Raw genomic sequence first — 21,680 nt, forward strand, 5'->3', positions numbered from 1 at the left:
ACCACACCATTCCTGATGCAGGCCAGGATGCCACTGGCTCTCTTGGCCACCTGGGCACACTGCTGGCTCATGTTCAGGCAGGTATCAATCAGCACCTCCAGATCCCTCTCTGTCTGGCTGCTCTCCAGCCACTCTGACCTCAGCCTGTATCTCTGCATGGGGTTGCTGTGGCCAAAGTGCAGCACCCTGCACTTGGAGCTATTGAATGCCCTCCCATTGGACTCTGCCCATCTGTCCAGGCGGTCAAGGTCCTGCTGCAGAGCCCTTCTGCCTTCCAACTCAGTCATATGTGAAGCATTAGCTTGTGCAACTTGGGCAGTGCCTCTCTCTCAAAGATCCATTATAATTCCTCTATGAAATCTGGAGGGGTTTGGTTTGGTTTTGCTTTGGTTTGTTGTTTTGGGGGTTTCTTTGTGCAATGTATCTCTCTCTGTATGCTGTGGCCATGCAGAAGGAAGAAGGACATCATACTTGTATCCCTAAGTTTTCTGGGGTGGTCCCCATGCTGCTAAAATTGACACTGTTTCAGGTGTGTCAGGATGGATGCTGACTGCAGCTGGGAAACATCTGGCACTGTTCAGAAAAAGAAGTGCAAAGGTGACAGCCTCCTTTACTGGCTAGCTGGGGCCAGTTCAGCAGCTTGCACCACCTGCCAGCAGACCCAAGCAATCCAGGACAGCCAGACCCTCCTTGCCTTTGGATTCATCTGGACTTGAAAGGTACTGAGAAGATTTGAATTCAACCTTATGCCTCATGCTGGGAGGATGATTCAGTCTATGATTCAGTCTGGAATCTGCTTCTGCTTAGACTATTTCAGTGTGATATCTTATAAAAGCTCTTGTAGAGGGAGCTGGATGGGCTGCAGAGGTGTGCCCAGGCCAACCTCATGAGGTTCAGCAAGGCCAAGTGTAAGGTCCTGCACCTGGGTCAGTGCAATCCCAAGCACAACTCCAGGCTGGGTGGAAAATGGCTGAGAGTAGCCCTGAAAAAAAGACCTGGGGGTCTGGGCTGATGAAAAGCTCAACATGAGCCTGCAGTGGGAGTGCAGCCCAGACAGCAACCCTGTGCTGGGCTGCAGCAAGAGCAGTGTGGGCAGCAGGGCAAGGGAGGGGATTCTGCCCCTTGCCTCTGCTCTCCTCAGACCCCACCTGGAGTCCTGTGTGCAGTTCTGGAGCCCCCAGCACAAGAAGGACATGGAACTGTTTGAGCCAGTCCAGAGGAGGCCACCAAGATGCTCAGAGGGCTGCAGCAGCTCTGCTATGAGCACAGGCTACAAGAGTTGAGGCTCTGCAGCCTAGAAAAGATACTGGTTTGAGGAGACTTCATAGTAGCCTTCAAGTATCTGAAGGGGGCTACAGGAAGGCAGTGGAGGGCCTATTGCCAAGGTCTTGTAATGACAGGATGAGGAGTAATGGGTTTAAACTGGCAGGGAGGAGATTCAAACTAGATGCTAGGAAAGGGCTCTTTGCAGTGAGGGTGGTGAGACACTGGCACAGGTTGCCCAGGGAGGTTGTGGCTGCTCCCTCCCTGGAGGGCCAGGTTGAGTGAGGCCTTGAGTGACCTGTTCTAATGGCAGATGTCCCTGCCTATGGCAAGGGGTTGGAACTGGATGACCTTTGAGGCCTCTTCCAACCTAAACCATTCTATGATTCTGGTAAATACCTGCAGTGCCTCACTTTGGTCTGCGCTCCCTATCAACTCTCTCAGGGTTGCCCTTGCTGCAGTAAGATGCATTCCAGATCTTTCCTTTCTGATCTGGTGCATCAGCACTAGTGGAATATTCCCTCACCAGAGAAACCAAGCACCTTATTTTGAAAGTTTACATTCTGGTTCCACCTCAAAGCAAAGATTTCTGCAAATACTGCAAACACTATTGCTGACAGGCAGCTATGCCTCAGCTGCACATATGGGGAGGTGGAAATTTTTAGTGAGGAGGCATAAAGTGCTTCTTGAAGCAGAGATGTGAACTCTTCTCCCATGAAATGTGCAAAAGAGTTTGGGATTTTTGGTTTCTTGGGGGGGGTTTTTTGCTGGTGTGTTTTGGTTTTGTGGTTTGTTTGTTGTGGGGTTTTGTTTGTTGTCTGGGTTTTTTGCACTGCACTGTGGAAGTTGCTTCACTGTAGGTTATAAGTAGTAATGATCTGGAACACACTCTTGTGCATTCAGTTCTGATTAGAAATGCATTGAGCTACCAAAACTGATACACCCAAAGCCCGTCAGCCTGACCTCAGTGCCAGGGAAACTGATGGAGCAGGTTAACTTGGGGGTAATAAGAGCGCACCTGAGGGATGGCAAAGGGCTCAGGTCCAGCCAGCATGGGTTTAGGAAGGGCAGATCCTGCCTCTCCAACCTGATCTCCTTCTGTGATCAGGTGACTGCTTGGTGGATGTGGGGAGGCCTGTGGATGTGGTCTGTCTGGACTTCAGCAAGGCCTTTGACACTGTTCCCCACAGCAAACTGCTGGCTAAGCTGTCAGCCCACGGCTTGGATGGCAACACTCTGTGCTGGGTTAGGAACTGGCTGGAGGGCTGAGCCCAGAGAGTGGTGGTGAATGGTGCCACATCCAGCTGGCAGCTGTCACTAGTGGTGTCCGTCAGGGATCTGTGCTGGGCCCCATCCTCTTTAACATCTTCATAGATGATCTGGATGAGGGCATGGAGTCAGTCATCAGCAAGTTTGCAGATGACACCAAGCTGGGGGCAGATGTGGCTGGGTTGGAGGGCAGAAGGGCTCTGCAGCGGGACCTTGACCGCCTGCACAGATGGGCAGAGTCCAAGGGGATGGCTTCAATAGCTCCAAGTGCAGGGTGCTGCACTTTGGCCACAAAACCCCATGCAGAGATACAGGCTGGGGTCGGAGTGGCTGAGAGAAGCCAAACAGAAAGGGATCTGGGGGTGCTGATTGATACCCGCCTGAACATGAGCCAGCAGTGTGCCCAGGTGGCCAAGAGAGCCAGTGGCATCCTGGCCTGCATCAGGAATGGTGTGGCCAGCAGGAGCAGGGAGGTCATTCTGCCCCTGTACTCTGCACTGCTTAGACCACACCTTGAGTGCTGTGTTCAGTTCTGGGCCCCCCAGTTTAGGAGGGACATTGAGATGCTTGAGCGTGTCCAGAGAAGGGCAATGAGGCTGGGGAGAGGCCTTGAGCACAGCCCTACGAGGAGAGGCTGAGGGAGCTGGGATTGGTTAGCCTGGAGAAGAGGAGGCTCAGGGGAGACCTTATTGCTGTCTACAACTACCTGAGGGGTGGTTGTGGCCAGGAGGAGGTTGCTCTCTTCTCTCAGGTGGCCAGCACCAGAACAAGAGGACACAGCCTCAGGCTACACCAGGGGAGATTTAGGCTGGAGGTGAGGAGAAAGTTCTTCCCTGAGAGAGTCATTGGACACTGGAATGGGCTGCCTGGGGAGGTGGTGGAGTCGCTGTCCCTGGGGCAGTTCAAGGCAAAGTTGGACGTGGCACTTGGTGCCATGGTCTGGCCTTGAGCTCTGTGGTAAAGGGTTGGACTTGATGATCTGTGAGGTCTCTTCCAACCCTGATGATACTGTGATACTATGATAATTTCCTTAGGACTGCAGTTATCTTCTACACTGCTGTGTATTCAGTTCTAATTGGAAATGCACTGAGCTACCAACACTGACCCACCCGAGCCAGCTTCCTTAGGACTGCAGTTGTCTTCTACACTGCTGTATATTCAGTTCTAATTGGAAATGCACTGAGCTACCAACACTGACCCACCCAAGCCAGCTTCCTTAGGACTGCAGTTATCTTCTCCATAAATACACCTTTCACCAACAGCATGTAAAAAAAGACCAATGATGACATCCAGAGGACAGATATCTTAACCATAGGTGCCTTGTGTATCCTCAGCGTATTTCCTGGGGGTGTATCCCTCACCTACTTGTTCTGTTTAAAGTCTGTTCCTATTAAATCAGCTATTGACAGCCTGCTGAGTTTCTCTAATTCTCAGGTTTTGTGAAACTGACCTTGTAAAGTTAAGTGTTTCAGCCCCAGTGCAAAAATTATTTGTGCAAGCTGATTATTAGTTTCATCATTTTTGGGTGTGCTCTCATTCTGTGTTATCACTGAATGCAACAGCAAAGCAAAGCACTCCTTCAAGCAATTGGTAATCTTCAGGTTAATAGCTATCTGGCTTACTTCACCTGTAAGTGCTCCTACTGTGGAACCTCTCCCTGTATGTAGGGGTTTATCTAATCTGTCTTAGTAACCTTCCATACTCTGATTTGGCAGTTCTTTTTGGGTTTGATTTTGTTTGCCACTGCAAGAATATTGGCCAGATGCACCATATGTGGAAGCCACTACGCAGAAAAGCCTCTGAACCCCACAGAAATGTCTGTGCATGGATGTCTATTTTATTGACAAACTTGAAAGAGATACATTACCAGTGTTAGTCTGGTAAGTGCAGCTCCACCATCAGAGTTTAATTGAAGCATGTTACCTATAATAGGTTCAGATATTTGTGTTCTTCAGCATTTTATGAACTCAGAAACAGATGGGCTATGACCAGGAAGCAGTGGAGAACAGACTGGCATAAAGCAGGTTGGCTCTCTGACAAGTGCAGGTACAGCTGTGGTATGTATTTTATTCAGCATGCCCACCTACTGTATCAGCAGCCTGCCCTACCAGCAATTCAACTACAACTGACTTAATGAAGAGTAGAAGTAAGCATGAATCCAGACTTTCCATGGATCATAATATTTGAGAACCCAGAAGAATCAACATGATGGAAATCATGCCAAGTAATTTTTTTTCTATGTCTTTACATGCAAGAGATAACAAAAGCATTGGCATTTTGAAGGGGAAAAGAAGACACAAAATACAATCACATTACTATATGTTGAAGTTTTCCCTTTTTAGTCTTTGTTAGCTGCTTTTTCAAAACTGAAGAAAGAAAACCTTAGCAAGTAGTATCTTATAGCTTAAACCACCACAATCACAGTATCACAGTATCACAGTATCACCAAGGTTGGAAGAGACCTCACAGATCATCTAGTCCAACCCTTTACCACAGTGCCCAAGGCTAGACCATGGCACCAAGTGCCACATCCAACCTTGCCTTGAACTGCCCCAGGGATGACGACTCCACCACCTCCCCGGGCAGCCCATTCCAGTGTCCAATGACTCTCTCAGGGAAGAACTTTCTCCTCACCTCGAGCCGAAATTTCCCCTGGCGCAGCCTGAGGCTGTGTCCCCTTGTTCTGGAGCTGGCCACCTGAGAGAAGAGAGCAACCTCCTCCTGGCCACAACCACCCTTCAGGTAGTTGTAGACAGCAATAAGGTCACCCCTGAGCCTCCTCTTCTCCAGGCTAACCAATCCCAGCTCCCTCAGCCTCACCTCGTAGGGCTGTGCTCAAGGCCTCTCCCCAGCCTCGTCGCCCTTCTCTGGACACACTCAAGCATCTCAATGTCCCTCCTAAACTGGGGGGCCCAGAACTGAACACAGTACTCGAGGTGTGGTCTGACCAGTGCAGAGTACAGGGGCAGAATGACCTCCCTGCTCCTGCTGACCACACCATTCCTGATGCAGCCCAGGATGCCACTGGCTCTCTTGGCCACCTGGGCACACTGCTGGCTCATGTTCAGGTGGGTATCGATCAGCACCCCCAGATCCCTCTCTGTCTGGCTGCTCTCCAGCCACTCCCACCCCAGCCTGTATCTCTGCATGGGGTTGTTGTGGCCAAAGTGCAGCACCCTGCACTTGGAGCTATTGAACCCCATCCCATTGGCCTCTGCCCATCTGTGCAGGCGGTCAAGGTCCTGCTGCAGAGCCCTTCTGCCTTCCAACTCAGTCACATCTGCCCCCAGCTTAGTGTCATCTGCAAACTTGCTGATGAAATGCTGGCTAAGAGCAAAAGAAAGGAGCTTATGTGGGTTACAGAGGGGCCAGTTCTTGAAGGCTTCATACCAGAAGTGTACAAGGGGCAATTTTGCTCCTATTTATGCCAATTTGGATCTTTACAAGTCCCTTGTGGTAAGAGGAAGTTGTTGCCAGAGAGAGTGATTGGCATTGGAATGGGCTGCCCAGGGAGGTGGTGGAGTCACCATCCCTGGAGGTGCCCAAGCAAAGCCTGGATGAGGCACTTAGTGCCATGGTCTGGTTGATTGGTTAGGGCTGGGTGCTAGGTTGGACTGGATGAGCTTGGAGGTCTCTTCCAACCTGGTTGATTCTATGGTGGAATAGAAACCTTGATCTGAACATTCCTTAGCTGGAAATGTGGTATTTGCTATTTGATGCATTTTAAAGAGCCATCTCTCATTGTCTTTTGGCATTCTTTATTCATCTGGTTGCAGAGTCATTGGATACTGGAATGGGCTGCCCGGGGAGGTGGTGGAGTCGCCGTCCCTGGAGCTGTTCAAGGCAAGGTTGGACGTGGCACTTGGTGCTATGGTCTGGCCTTGAGCTCTGTGGTAAAGGGTTGGACTTGATGATCTGTGAGGTCTCTTCCAACCCCGATGATACTGTGATAATCTTGTGTTTAGGTATGTTTCACTTTTTAATCTCTATTTCTTTATCTCTATTGTAACCTGCAGTAACCTGCAGTAACCCACAAAGTTAATTTGGAAAACAACAACCCATAATTATTTTATATGGTGGTTGTCTGACTTGAAATATTCAGGTAATTACCAAGTTAAATTCCTATGATCCCTGCAATTTCTATGAAACCTGGAGACGTCAGTACTTGAGTTCTGGAGCATCTCTTTAAGTCAAATTATGCCACCTCAACCTAAGGTCGTAATTAAAGATGTAACAAAGCTAATGGAAAATGGTTATAGGATTTTGAAGAAAAGCAGGATAATTCCCATAATTACAGAGAGTATAAAATTAAACTAATTGGACATAAATTCCACCATTCAGGAGCTACGTATTGCGAGACTGTTGTTGATGTAACAGGACCAAAAGCAAAGGGAGTGAGCCTGGGAAAGAGCCCTTGAGACTGTTTTGGAAGGTGGATGGCTTCCTACAGGATGCAGCAAAAAAATGGGATGCAGCCTAAATGAGAGAGGGGTTTATAAATGTAACTCTACTGCAACTTTTGTCTGAGAAAGAACCTCTTTGGTCTCCTAAGTGAGACTGTGGGACATAGAATCATAGAATCAACCAGGTTGGAAGAGACCTCCAAGATCATCCAGCCCAACCTAGCACCCAGCCCCACCCAGTCAACCAGACCATGGCACTAAGTGCCTCATCCAGGCTTTGCTTGAACACCTCCAGGGATGGTGACTCCACCACCTCCCTGGGAAGCCCATTCCAATGCCAATCACTCTCTCTGGCAACAACTTCCTCCTAACATCCAGCCTATACTTCCCCCAGCACAACTTGAGACTGTGTCCCCTTGCTCTGTTGGTGGTTGCCTGGCAGGAGGGACCAACCCCCACCTGGCTACAGCCTCCCTTCAGATAGTTGTAGACAACAATGAGGTCACCCCTGAGCCTCCTCTTCTCCAGGCTGCACACCCCCAGCTCCCTCAGCCTCTCCTCATAGGATTTGTGTTCCAGGCCCCTCACCAGCTTTGTTGCCCTTCTCTGGACACCTTCCAGTCCCTCAACATCTCTCTTGAATTGAGGGGCCCAGAACTGGACACAGCATTCAAGGTGTGGCCTGAGCAGTGCTGAGTACAGGGAAAGAATAACCTCCCTTGTCCTACTGGCCACACTCTTCCTCATCCAGGCCAGGATGCCATTGGCTCTCTTGGCCACCTGGGCACACTGCTGGCTCATCTTCAGCCTACTATCTACCAGTACCCCCAGGTCCCTTTCCTCTTGGCTGCTTTCCAGCCACTCAGTTCCCAGCCTGTAGCGCTGCTTGAGGTTTGCATATATTGCTTTTTATTTGCATTAGGATTTCTAAGGGAGACTTTAAAACACAAATAAATAGTATTTTAAGAGGTGAGATGAGCAGCAGAATATGCAGCCCAAACTGTGTGTGTATATGTACCTCTACAGGTATGCATGCACCTATATTCTAAGTGTGGATGTGAACTGGTGCTTGCATTTGGAAATGAAGACCTGGAAGGCTAGCATGATTTTAATGAACCTTCCACAGCCTTATTTTGAGGCTCCTTCCTTTGTTATGGTGCAGGTGCTGTAGCAGTGGAAGCCAGCAGGGTTCAAATGACACAGGCTCACCTGGGAGTGCCACCTCAGGACAGCAAAGCAAAGAGCTGCTGTTCAGGAATTCAGTTCCACCGTGTAATTGTGCTAGCTGTGTTGTACATGCCATGTATCTTGCTTACATCTTGGACACTTGAAGATTTTTTTTTCCTCCTCTTATTCTCTTGTCCAAGCTTCACATTTAACCTTTGAGGCAGTTTTGAATGTATCCCTTCATAAATCGTAGTCCAGTAGCACTAACCTCAGGCAGCTCTTTAGTGTTTTTGACTCCCTTCTCACACTGTTCCTCCTCAGGCTTCTGCTGGTCATTCTCATTTCTCTCCTGATGATTTTGTCACTTCTCTTCAGTGTAAAACTCAGAGGATCCATGAGACTGTGCACTGCCACTGTGTTTGTGATGTTGGGGCCTCTGTCTGATGCTGCACTTCGCTTCATTTACCTTTCTCATTTCATTGCTTTCCCCATGTTGCAGTAGTGCTGCCTGCCCCCCTCCCCGTTCCTACTATAGGGCTGACATACTGTCCATCAGATCCTGTCCCCTCCAGCCTCCACCAAAATATGTTACCTTTCATGTTGGTGACTCCCTCAAATGCACTAAATCCTTAGTGTCCTCTAGAATCGTTTCCATTCGGGTTTAAATGTCCCCTAGCTGTTCCTGTGCTGAAAAAAAAACCACCTCTGGACCTACCAATCCTTCACAAGCTCTTTAAAACCCTTCTCTGGTATTTCTTCTGTCAGCATTTTTACAGCATTTCAAGACTAGTTGGTGTCACAAAAGGGAAGAGTATTTCACAGCGAGGGTAAAATCCTACAGTCAGTTCCATACAGACTTGGTTCTGGAAAGTCACTTAAGCGAAGCATGATGTTGGATGAAGGGATCAAGTGATGGCTCTTTGAGATTTGTCCAGATGCAAAAACGTACCAAAGCTGTAGCTCAACTTTCTTTTTTCAGAGGGGAGGAGGAAAAAAAAAACACCCAAATGAAAAAAAGAGAAGAGGGTGTAGCCCTGCCAGCTTCTCAGGTACTAGAAGCAACTCCACTCTAAGTGGCTGAGGTGACAAAGGATGAGTGCCCTAGACACTGGCACCCAGTTGTGTGTTGCTGATAGACAGACTGGAATGTGGTCTCCTGCATGCAATGAGCATTGCTTTCATAGCTGCAACAGCAAACACAATTCTGCTGTCAGATCTCGCAGAGAAAGCAGGTGGTAAGCTGAGAAATTTGTCTAAGGACAGCATTCAGGTACTCATTGAAGAGAACAAAACAAGGGAGTAAGTAAAGAGAGGTCTTCAGCTTCGTAGCAGAGCAGGTCCAGGAGCATTTTAAGATCAGCATTCAGTGTGCTGGTTCTGACATGAGACCAACACTGTCATCGTTGGGGGAAGGCTGAGAGGTGTCTGCTCTCTGTCTCAAGTGCACTAGATCCTAGCTACCTAGAAACTTCAGTGAGAGCTGGGATATCTCAGGGAGGAACCCTTGCATGTGAAGTGGCTCTCTTCCACTTCCCTACTCAACCCAAAAGCTCCATAGCTGCTTTAAAAGAGGATTGGAGTTAGCTAAAGAACTGCGGTTTCAAACTAAGGATCAGTGAGCTGCATGCTCCAGTATTTCATCAGCTGTGCAGACTCCTGTGGTTCTGAGTTCCTCCTGCACAGGATGGTGGTTCCCCCTATCAGCAAATGGGGTGGTGTGCAGGGCTTTGCTGAGCTGAAGCTGAGGGCAGGGAATAGACACGATAGATAATGATGAGAATGAATGCTTCTGAGTACCTGATGTCCTCTGCTGAGCTCAGCAGCTGGGCTACAGTGACACCATGCAGGTTATTTCAGTTCCTTGTGTGAGTGGTAAGCAAGGGTATTTAAAATCACCAGTTAGGGCCCATCTCAAGTCCAGAGCAGATGCTAACTGTCTTCAGGAAGAGGAATTTAGATGCATGTAAGCAGAAGGTGGAGGAGCAGAGAAGCTATAATCAGAGAAGTCTTTTTCTATGTATGGAATAAAGTGATTGAGTTAAAAGGTTCTTCTTGAGGCAGTGTGGTTATAGTGAGGAGGAGAACATTTTGGATGCCATCATGGAGAACACTGCAGAAGGAGAAGGATGTAAGAAAGTAGACAATAAGAAAATTGGAGCAGCAATATTGTTTCTTTGTGCCCCCTTTTGGTTTTGTGCTTTTCATTGAACGAGCTGTGAACAGGTCAAAAGCAAGAGCTGGAGCAAATTCTCTTGGACTCGAAGTGCTCTGCACCATCTCTGTCAGACAGTGCATACCCCTGCTGGAAAGGATGCCCAAGAAATAGCAACCCTTTTGATACTGCCTCAGACCTCAAAGTGAGAATAATAGCTCTGACTGAATCACAGCCTGTTGGGGAGGGAGATTGATGCCAGCAGACATGACCAATTCTCTTCCTTTGTGTCAATCCACTTTCAAAATACAGCACATGCCAGGGTTGTTTTTTTTTTCACTTGGAGGAGGAAGAGACAGAGCTTATATGGAACAGAGATAAAATCTGGAGTGTAATTAAACAGGCATTTTTCGTATCTTTATCATTGTCTTCTTTCTCTTCCCTCTTATGCTTCTGTGTCTTGTTCTTCCTAAAGCTCTTGTAAATCATAGAATCATAGAATCAACCAGGTTGGAAGAGACCTCCAAGATCAGCCAGGCCAACCTAGCACCCAGCCCTAGCCAGTCAACCAGACCATGGCACTAAGTGCCTCATTCAGGCTTTTCTTGAACACCTCCAGGGATGGTGACTCCACCACCTCCCTGGGCAGCCCATTCCAATGCCAATCACTCTCTCTGGGAAGAACTTCCTCCTAACATCCAGCCTATACTTTCCCTGGCACAACTTGAGACTCTGTCCCCTTGTTCTGTTGGTGGTTGCCTGGGAGAAGAGACCAACCCCACCTGGCTACAGCCTCCCTTCAGGTAGTTGTAGACAGCAATGAGGTCCCCCCTGAGCCTCCTCTTCTCCAGGCTAAACAACCCCAGCTCCCTCAGCCTCTCCTCATAGGGTTTGTGTTCCAGGCCCCTCACCAGCTTTGTTGCCCTTCTCTGGACACCTTCCAGCACCTCAACATCTCTCTTGAATTGAGGGGCCCAGAACTGGACACAGCACTCAAGGTGTGGCCTGACCAGTGCTGAGTCCAGGGGCAGAATAACCTCCCTTGTCCTACTGGCCACACTGATGGAGGATGAAGGAACAGCAGCTACTTTTGATGCCAAATAAGCACTCCACATTTTATCTGGTACATGGGAAGGCATTCTTGTTGTGCATCTGCTTATATAAGGCATTTTATTAGTAGTAGCCCTGGGGAAAAAATATGTACCTATATCTTAGTTATCAAACTAGCAAAGCTGCAACTGTGTAAAGAAATAAATCATAAACCCAGGATTGGGCTGGCTGCTGACATGTGCAGCCTTAGAAGGTGCAAGTACCTGCTGCATCAGGAGCAGAATGCATGTGCCTCTGGATTTTTGAACAGTCAGACTTCCCCTGTGGACCCAACAGTTGTCCCAAATCAGTTACCCTTTCCAAGGCACAAAGGACAGCTTAGAGGTAACAAGCTATGGTTATGTTTTTGTTTGGTTTGTGCACACATAAGAAAATGCTGTGCTATTTTGTGATGGTGAATCACCTTGTGCATGCACACTCATCTCTCATATGCCTGGAAAAGGCATTCTGGATTTTGGGACCCATTCCCTCATTTTTGGAGCTGCTATGTTAGCTCTTAAACCTTTTCAGAAGCTGATTAAGCTTCATCTAAAAAAAGGCAGTTGGGTTTTTGGCCCTCAGTATCCCTATTACTGAGCAGCCATTCCAGGGCTTTTATCCATCCTATGGCAGCCAAAACCCATTTTATTTCCAGCCTTAGTTTATGCATTGCCAATTTATGTCATGTGAAGAAGCGAGTGAATTATCAAATACGCCAGACTGTAGCATAAACAAAAGTGGTGTCAGTAAACACCATATCCAGCATTTAGGGAGCAGACCTGAAGTAGATGCAGAAAAGAAAATCAATGCCAAAAGGCCATATAGCTAATTACCAACTACAATAAATGACTACCATGAAAAATAGGCCATGTCGAGAACAATCTCTGTCAAATGCAGCTAAAGACTCTCCTCCCTAATCCGTTTAAGAATTGAGAAGGGTATTAAAACCTGGAACATGTAAATCAGTTGTGAAAGTTTACAATTCACTGAACCTCACCTATCTCCAGGTTGGTATGCAGGGAGGGAATTCCAACATGTCACTTTAGGAAAATTTAAGGTAGCCAAGACTGGCTGGCATGGAGGAAAACATTTACCAGCAAGTCTCAGGCTGCTGGCAAACTAGTGTTAAAAAGGGTGCTGTGTTTCACAATAAAGCATTCCAGCAATGTGGATGCTGTGACGTGATCTCTGCAAAAGGGGCAGGAGGTGAGATAAGCATCTGTCTCATCTCTTTACAGAACCCTTGGGTTTGACAGTAGCAAAACATATGCTGCCTGGCAGGTGAGCCCATATTTGATTTACATAGCACTTTCCTTTAATGCCTATGGTCCTGGCAAGGGCTGCACGGCACACAAAATAGCCTTTGGTTAGGAAAATGGGATCTTTGCTCCCAGAGTGATGATTTTAATGCAGAATATTTAGTGGGTTTGGTATTCCAGAAGTGCAGGTCTGAGCACAGCTGAGAATGTAGAGATCTGGGTGTTGGAATATTCTGAAATCACCATAGTTCTCGTGTGGAGGTCTTCAAGTGCTCTTATCAACGGTGGTCTTGTTTCACATCCACCAGGGTGGTACTCCTTGCTAGAGAGGAGGTGGCTGAGGATTGAGGAGTGCTAGCAAAAGTGGAAATGATATTGCTTTCTCTCCAGACTCAGTGGTCCCCATAGAAAAGCTTTTTGAGAGCAGCAAACACCTGCGGTTCTTTCTCAAGCGCGTACAGAGGTGTACGACTGCATTTATGAACAGAAGAGCACATGAGCACACACCTGTATCCACCCCAAACCAAAGGTACAACAGGGAAACTTCCACAGAAATATGTGAAGGACAGTAAAAAGATCATCTATTTGATGTGAAGAGTCAGATCCACAGGCTGATTAACTCCATAGAATCACAGACTGTCAGGGGCTGGAAGGGACCTCAAATGCTCATCCAGTCCAACCCCCATGCCAGAGCAGGATCACCTATACCAGATCACACAGGGATGCATCCACCACCCCCCTGGGCAGCCTGCTCCAGTGTTCTGTCACCCTCACAGTGAAAAAAAAATCATGCTCATGTTTAAATGAAGCTTCCTATGCCTCAGCTTCTACCCATTGCCCTTTGTCCTGTCACCTGCTACTGTGCTGTCTTCTCAGCTCTAAGGCAAAACCCCAAAGTGCTCTTCTAGTATCGAGATATTCATTATAACTTTCATAACTATTTGTTCTCTTACTGCTGATACCATGAAAATAGCTTCCAATACTTCACTTTTAGCATCCACCCTTTCTTCAGGATGAAACTTTTCTTTTCATTGCATCATCATGGACTCCCTGAAGTTTTTACTAAATCTCAGCTACCTCAGCTTTCTGAGCTCTAGGTCATCAGGAATTTTAGCACAAATAGAACTAATCCATTTGAAGTCATTTGGGGGAAAAGGGTTAATAGCTAACAGGTTTAGTTTGGGAAGCAGTGCAAAAAGATCTATTTGTCATCTGGCCTAACTCAGCTGGTTGTGTTTGGCTGCAAATGGACATATTCTTACCTCTGAGCAGGCATCTGGATAGTGTGATGGGATTCAGCACGGATGCAAAGTTCCACTTGCAAGGATGGAAGAGGAGGATCAAAGGCAGAAACAGCAGAAGTGCATACAGAAGAAGAGAATTGGTATATCACAGATATCAAGGTATTAATAAACCTTTGATCTTGCTACAGTGCAAGACTGGCTTATTCTATTTAAAAACCCCACCTCTTTCCATTATGTTGTTAACCTCTAGTAAGCACAAGAGATACTACCCCAAATAGTATAACCTGTTACCTACCTCAGCATAGAAGCTGTCCTCGTTGAGCTGATGCCCTTAAAACATGGCCATTAGCAGATGATGCAGAGATTTGTTCATGAAAGTATTTCTTCATTCCAATACATGCACAGCCCAACTAGATTGCAATTAATTGCTAAGAAGGTAACATCAAATTGGTCTTTAGAGTCCTGAGCTTTGCATAACTATAATAAGGTTACACATTAAATTACCTTATAGATCAAAATGAATAAGCCCAAACTAATAATTGCCAGCTGCAAGACAATTTGTTATTTTGGATAAGCCAGCTTTGGAGGGGTATGCAAGGAAGAGAGAAAAATGAGTTCATGTGTAGTTGCAACAGATATCACTTATCACACAGTAATAGAGCAGTGGACAGCCCAGATTGCAACTGCGAAATATAGACAAAGCAAACTTGCACATGGAAAAAAAATGTGAGCATCTGTAACTGACCAATTAAAGAATAGGAAAAGGGAAATTGAAATCTAATTCAGTAAAATGACAGAATAAACTAGGAACACTGCTACATTAATAGAAGAGAGCTAGAGTCCACTAGTAAATTAGAATGCAGTTGGGTGAAAAGCACATATTAATTCTGGCTTTCCTTCTCTTGCTGCTTCTCTGCCTGGACTGAGCACTCTTCAGAGATTTTTTTTTCTTCCTCACTGCCATGACTGTTCATTTTTCTCAGCAGAGATAATGAGATTGAGGAAGGAGTAACCTTCTTTTATTCTCTTAATCCATTTCTCTCCTCTAATTTGCAGCACAACAATGGCAGAGAAAACATTCAGGAGATGAGTTCTGAATAGGTCATGGTCGACAGGGAGGACATACTCTGAAGAGGGGTCCTAAGTGAAGTTTCAGCTGGAGTTGGGACACACTTTTCTGTGTCCTTCCCACTGAGATGGGTTTCTCCATCTTCACATGGCTCTGTGTGATCCTGTCTGGAACCCACAGCTGTCTACAACTATCTGAAAGGAGGTTGTAGCCAGGCAGGGGTTGGTCTTTTCTCCCAGGCACCCAGTGACAGAACAAGTGGACACAGCCTCAAACTGCACTAGGGCAGGTTTAGGCTGGATGTTAGGAAGAAGTTCTTCATGGAAAGAGTGATTGCCCATTGGAATGGACTGCCCAGGGAGGTGGTTGAGTCACTATCCCTGGAGGTGTTTAAAAGGAAACTGGATGAGGCACTTAGTGCCATGGTTTAGTTAATTAGAAGGGGTAGGTGACAGGTTGGACTAGATGATCATAGAATCATAGAATCAACCAGGTTGGAAGAGACCTCCAAGATCAGCCAGTCCAACCTAGCACCCAGCCCTATCCAATTAACTAGGCCACAGCACTAAGTGCCTCATCCAGGCTTTTCTTGAGGTCTTTTTCAACCTAGTTGATTCTGTGATTCTGTGCTTCACAGGGAAACTGAAATGGGCCAACAGAGGAAGAATGAGGCAGGTATGAGACTTCTTGGATGTTTGGCTCTATTGGTTTATCCACCAGTGCACCACCCTGGAGCAGTGCTGTGAGGAAGGTTTTGTTAGGAATAACCCAAAATCCCTGTGTGCCTATTTTCATAACAAAATTGCTAGGAATCATCCCAGCCAGGTGCTTAAAGTCGGTGCTCAAAATGGAGGTGCTCTTCCTTCGCTGTTTCACAGACATCACCTGGAAAGTGCAGAATAGGAGGAATTGGTAATGAAGGTGTGTGCCCTGCAGTGCACTTGTGCAACCAGAAGCCAGAATTAGCAGGAGGACCAGCTAATTGTGTTTGTTCTGCTTGCAAATAGATACTTCCCCTGCTAATTTCAGCTTCTGCTTACAAAAGTGTTCTTGCAGGGTTTACTCCCCCCCTTCCTCCTGTTCTCTCTGTGATTTTTTTTTCCCTTCACTCAGATGTGATTTCCTTACATTTCAAGCTCTATTTTCTCAGTCCTTTCATCAATATTTAATATGTGAGTAGAAAAGTGGGCAGTTACCTTCCTTTTCTTTTCCCTCTGAAAGTGCTGGTACTCAGCTCTGGCTGCAGAAGCTCTTGGCTCCTGGGAGCACTCACTCCCTTTCAGTACTGCCTGCATTAAGGAGCCAAAGCCTAACCTGAGGCTGCCAGAGGGGGTTTTAAAAAAGGCAATAATGACTAATTGACCTCCTTAATGAGCTTAGGAGTTATAAAGTAGATAATTGCAGTGCATATGACATATTTTATCTAGGTTTTCAGAAAATCTCTGATAAGGATCTACATGACAGGCTGCTTCTGAAGATGAACCTAACAGGCTGAGAAGGGCATGGCACAGAAACACACGAAAGAAAATGAATTTTCTGTGCTGAGGTATCTTTGTCCCCCAAAAGGGAAGAGTTAAGTGTGATTAATATCTGGATTCAGACTTTAATGTTAAATAAATCACCTAGCTAGCAAGACCCACTGCAACTCAACGGTATGTGCTGATGATACTGAATCATGATGCATACTGAGCGCAAAATGAGTGGCAAGAAATATTCATCGTGCCTTAGATCAGCTCAGTAATTGAGCTGACACGTGGCAAATTAAATTTATTGCTGGGAAACGTGAAATAATGCACATTGCTCTTGATACAGAGAGGACAAACATCAAGTCCCTCTAGAATATTTTGGCAAAAGAGCCTTTACTAAAAGCGAGCTGTCCTAGAGAGTGTATGCAGGGAGAGAAAGGCTTGAAAAGCCAAACATCAGTGGGACTGGCTTTGGCACTTAGTTTTCCCTTGCTTACAGTGTGTTGCTCCTGCCCATTCATTTTTCCCTTGCTTACAGTGTGTTGCTCCTGCTCACTCATCATTTGGGTTTTGCAGTTCAATGCAAAACTCTGAAGTCGCTCAGGTTTTCTGAAATCTCTCCGTGTCTTGTGCTTTTCCCAGGGTGAAAAACAAAGAACTGAGGTGGAAACCTGAAGAAAAGTCCCTCAGTCTTGGAGCTGGAAAAGCAAGGAAAGGACAATAACTAAGCTGGTGAAATGTGCTGGAACAACCACTCTGAAAATGTCATCTCTCTTACCTTTGTATTGAGGCAGTATGGCAAAGGGACATGAAAATGGCTCTTTCTTAGGACGTTGAACTAAGACTCAAATGAAATGGGTGATGTAGGTTTGATCACACACCCTGGTTCTCATAATGTGCATGCTCTGTGGTGGTGGTGGTGGTGTTAAAACAGCTTATGGCTAAGATTTCAGGCACACACCTGGATCTTGGGAGGTCTGATGAGCTATTTACTTAATCCAGGTCTCGTAGCCCAGAGCAGTGTCTGATGGTTTGATATGGTCTCTCAGTGTTAACACTGGCACTTCCCATTATCATTCTGTGTGGCTGCTGCGATTCCCAACGCCAATCTGCATCCCCTTAGACTCATGCATCTCTGAATTCAGTGGATTTAGTTAGGATGGAGTCTATTTTTCTACTTCTCAACGTCCAGCTCAGTTTTGCAGGTATAATAGGCAGTTGCCTGCTAACAACTGATCAGGTGAACGTTATGGAAGACCTGGTGATGCAAAGAAAGAATAGAGTTAAAGCCTTCCAGGCACAATCAGCCACTGGAGAAACACACAGACCTTTGGAGGAAAGATGGCCAAACAGATTGCCAAGGCTGCCACAGAGTAGAAACAAAACAAAACAACCCACCAACCAAACAGACAAAGATATACCTGTTGTCTGTTTTCTGGGTTCTGATTTTTCTTTATAGGGAGGGCTAAATTGTGATTTGCTTTTTGAGTAGAAGTCTGTAGTGCTTAAATTCGTTGCAGCAGAGGGAGAGACACAGTCACAGGACAGCAGTCCCTCTGAATGCTTCTGATGACCATGGGGTACTTGCAGAGCTTTACTGACACCTTGATTATAATTATAACCCACTTAACTGTGATTCATTAATATCTGATCTGAATTAGTCACTTTAGTTGCTGCTGGTGAATGCAGATTTGCTTCTGTGGTGTGTTCTTTTACTTTTCTCATCCATCAGGATAGTTTTGGTTTCAGCTCCAGGTGTTATGCCAATGACAGCTCTATGTGATTTGTTTCTTGACTACTCCAAGCCGTTTAATCTCTTTGAATCTACTTTAATTGTCAACATTTTGAAAGGCCTCTGTGAAAATCTGTCACTGTTTTCTTCATTTTTTACTTCATTTCTTTCTGCCATCTGACCTTTGCCTCATGAAGGCGAGGAATTGCCTCTTTCTCAGGATGGTGTTACACATTCTATTTACAAAGCCAGCTTCTTATGATTTGGAAGCATCTCACAAGCCAAATATAGAAAGAAAAAGAGATGGCAAGGTTCATCTTTGTAGCACATTTCACTTTTCCCCGGAGTTCCCCCTGGTAGTATTCTGCTGCAAGCACAACGATGTTTGTTTGTCACTAGTGGTGTCCCTGAAGTATCAGTGCTGAGCCCAGTCCTGTGCAATATCTTTATTGATGATCTGGACCAGGGGATTGAGTCCAGCATCAGTAAGTTTGCAGATGACACCAAGCTAGGAGGAGTTGTGGAGCTGTTGGAGGGTAGGAGAGCCCTGCAGAGGGACCTGGACAGGCTGGATGGGTGGGCAGAGGCCAATGGGATGAGATTGAACAAGGCCAAGTGCAGGGTTCTGCACTTTGGCTACAACAACCCCAAGCAGCGCAAGAGGCTGGGGACAGAGTGGCTGAGAGCAGCCAGGAGGAAAGGGACCTGGGGGCACTGATAGAGGCCTTGAGCACAGCCCTACGAGGAGAGGCTGAGGGAGCTGGGATTGGTTAGCCTGGAGAAGAGGAGGCTCAGGGGTGACCTTATTGCTGTCTACAACTACCTGAGGGGTGGTTGTGGCTAGGAGGAGGTTGCTCTCTTCTCTCAGGTGGCCAGCACCAGAACAAAAGGACACAGTCTCAGGCTACACCAGGGGAAATTTAGGCTGGAGGTGAGGAGAAAGTTCTTCCCTGAGAGAGTCATTGGACACTGGAATGGGCTGCCCGGGGAGGTGGTGGAGTCGCCGTCCCTGGAGCTGTTCAAGGCAGGATTGGACGTGGCACTTGGTGCCATGGTCTGGCCTTGAGCTCTGTGGTAAAGGGTTGGACTTGATGATCTGTGAGGTCTCTTCCAACCTTGGTGATACTGTGATAGTAGCTGAAGACGAGCCAGCAGTGTGCCCAGGTGACCAGGAGAGTCAATGCAACTGGCTTTATGATTTAATGTCAAATGAGACTTCTCATGGACTCTGCAGGCAGTTTTAAAGTGAAAGCCTATGTTTTTGAGTGTCTGGGCACTCTGAGTATCTCATTTGTTTTTTAAACAGTCTCCTTGAAACTCTTGAATAATTTGGCTTCCAAAAGTTTCAGGTTGGAAATTTTGGGTCATAACATTTAAAACTGAAATTTATTGTTGATCCAACAAAAAGTGATAGGGTTTTGGTTATTTTTTTTATGAAGAGGAAGAGTTTTGTCTACTGTTCTGCCAAAAATTCTTTAGAATAAAAGATTTGATAGTCTTTAAGTGGCAACAAAATGTGGTGGTAGGACATTAAAGTAGCAGGTGGTTTTCCACTGGAAACAGTATCTTAGTGATGAGGTATCACATGTTTAAAGTTGGGTCATCTATAGGCTAAGTGTTGGGAATGAAGGAACTTTGCCTCCATACCCAGCTCTATGAAGACACTGTCACAATGCTGGAGAAAAGGCTGGCCCTGTAATAAGCAGAGGAAGCTTTTGCAGGATGAAATCTTTAAAGGCCACTTTAAAAATTATTACTAGCTTGAGCTTTCTGGGTCTGTTGTAGCAATGCACCCTCAAAAGCTTGCTCAAGGTACCACCAACTGCTTGATTTCTATTTTCAAAGAACTCCAATAATCCAGGAGTCTTTTCATCCCCTACCAGTGCAGCAGACTGGTCCGTTTGACTAATTGTAGGTTATGATGTGGAAAGTGTTTTGTTATCTAGGAGATGATCTCTCCTTTTAAAAAGAAAGTATGTTCCTATGGATTGCTCTCTGCTTCTTCATGCCATTTGATACTATTGATCACAGGAGCTTCTCTCTTGCCTCTAGGAAGCTTGAGGGGTAAACAGAAACACCCTTAAATGGCTTAGATCCTTCATCTCAGATTAAAACCAAAAGTTTGATTGGGGCAAATGGTTTTCCATGTCAGCAACTATCCCTTGAGAGCCTCTACAAGCATTATTCCTCTTCTCCCCTTATAAAACATCTATGTGATTCCACTAAAAATTGATACATATACCCTGATGTCTTGCAAAGAAACTCTTTATAAGTACCAAGTTTTTCTTTCTTACAGAGTTTAAGACCCTGACTTTTCCTTAGTGCTTTTTTGGGGGTTGGTTAAAGAGAGAATAAATTTTCAGTATCCCTTCATGCTGCCGTGGTATGGAAAAAAATCACTGCAGCCAAAATCATCCTAAAGGCCCACACCTGTAATCACCTCTCCTTCTCTGTTATATTCCACCATTGAATCTCTTCTGTGCCAGAAAGCCTTTTCTTTACCTTTCCATGTTGTAGATGGTATTACTGGCACATGTAATAATGTTGCAAGGTAATTAGAGTGCCTATCCAGCACCTTGCCATGCTTTATGTGTGCATGTGATGCTAAGGCATCACAGTATCACAGTATCATCAGGGTTGGAAGAGACCTCACAGATCATCAAGTCACAACAACAAAAGGAGAGGTAGGACTGCTCAGGGCCTTATTATCACCTCAGTTAATGAGTAAAATTCTTATTGAGAGACCACCTTGCAAGAGGAGGATGTGATTGTACCAAGAAGTGTCTGTCTCCACCCTGTATAGCCACAGAGGGACTGTGGAAGTTGTCTGGGTCAAACTCCTAGGAAACACTGACTGGCTTTGATGGTGAAAGGCAGTGTGCTTGTTACTGTGGAAACTTTCAGAGCTGTAGAAATGCCACCATGTCACAGGCCAGTTTCAGTCCCTTAATCTAATGAGAGGCAGCGATGTAGATAAAGATCTGTAACAGGCGAAGGAAACTCTAAGGGGTGATTTATGCAGAGATGCTCAAATTCATCACTAGAATTGTGAAAATGCTCTCCCTCAAGCCTTTCTTCACAAGAATGAAGTAGATTCACATCACTAGAACTTATGCTTCCCTTTAAGGCTGTTTGCTTTCTGATTCATGAAGTGCTCAATGTATTTTATGTGATGGGGGTTGATATACTCTTAAGTGTGAGGCTTCATGAAAGCAAGCATAATGATGTGGATAAAGAGCTTGGAAACCACTCTCACAGGTGAAGGACAATATTTGGAATCCATTGCCATTCTGCTGGTCAGATTTGCTTTAAATCAGATAGGTGATAAACAGGTCAGCCCAGGAGCTGTAGTCACCACGCCTGGAGGTGTTCAAGAAAAGACTGAATGAGGCACTTAGTGCCATGGTCTAGATGACTGGATAGGGCTGGGTGCTAGGTTGGACTGGATGAGCTTGGAGGTCTCTTCCTACCTGGCTGATTCTATGATTCTGGGGCTGCCAGGAAATGTGATTATGCTATTTGCACGTGCAGATGAATTGAAGGAATAAAAGTATGCTACGAAATAAA

General features: G+C 46.0%; 1 long non-coding RNA gene across 1 annotated transcript; it reads left to right on the forward strand.

The window, feature by feature from the left end:
- The first annotated feature begins 538 nt into the window (after window positions 1-538).
- LOC135186246 (uncharacterized) lies at window positions 539-17,193 on the forward strand. Its single transcript, XR_010306788.1, has 3 exons — window positions 539-719; window positions 15,553-15,590; window positions 17,024-17,193. It is a non-coding gene; the product is annotated as an uncharacterized LOC135186246 (long non-coding RNA).
- Window positions 17,194-21,680: the final 4,487 nt, after the last annotated feature.

Source organism: Pogoniulus pusillus, chromosome 24 (genome assembly GCF_015220805.1).
Source record: "Pogoniulus pusillus isolate bPogPus1 chromosome 24, bPogPus1.pri, whole genome shotgun sequence".
NCBI lineage: Eukaryota > Metazoa > Chordata > Aves > Piciformes > Lybiidae > Pogoniulus > Pogoniulus pusillus.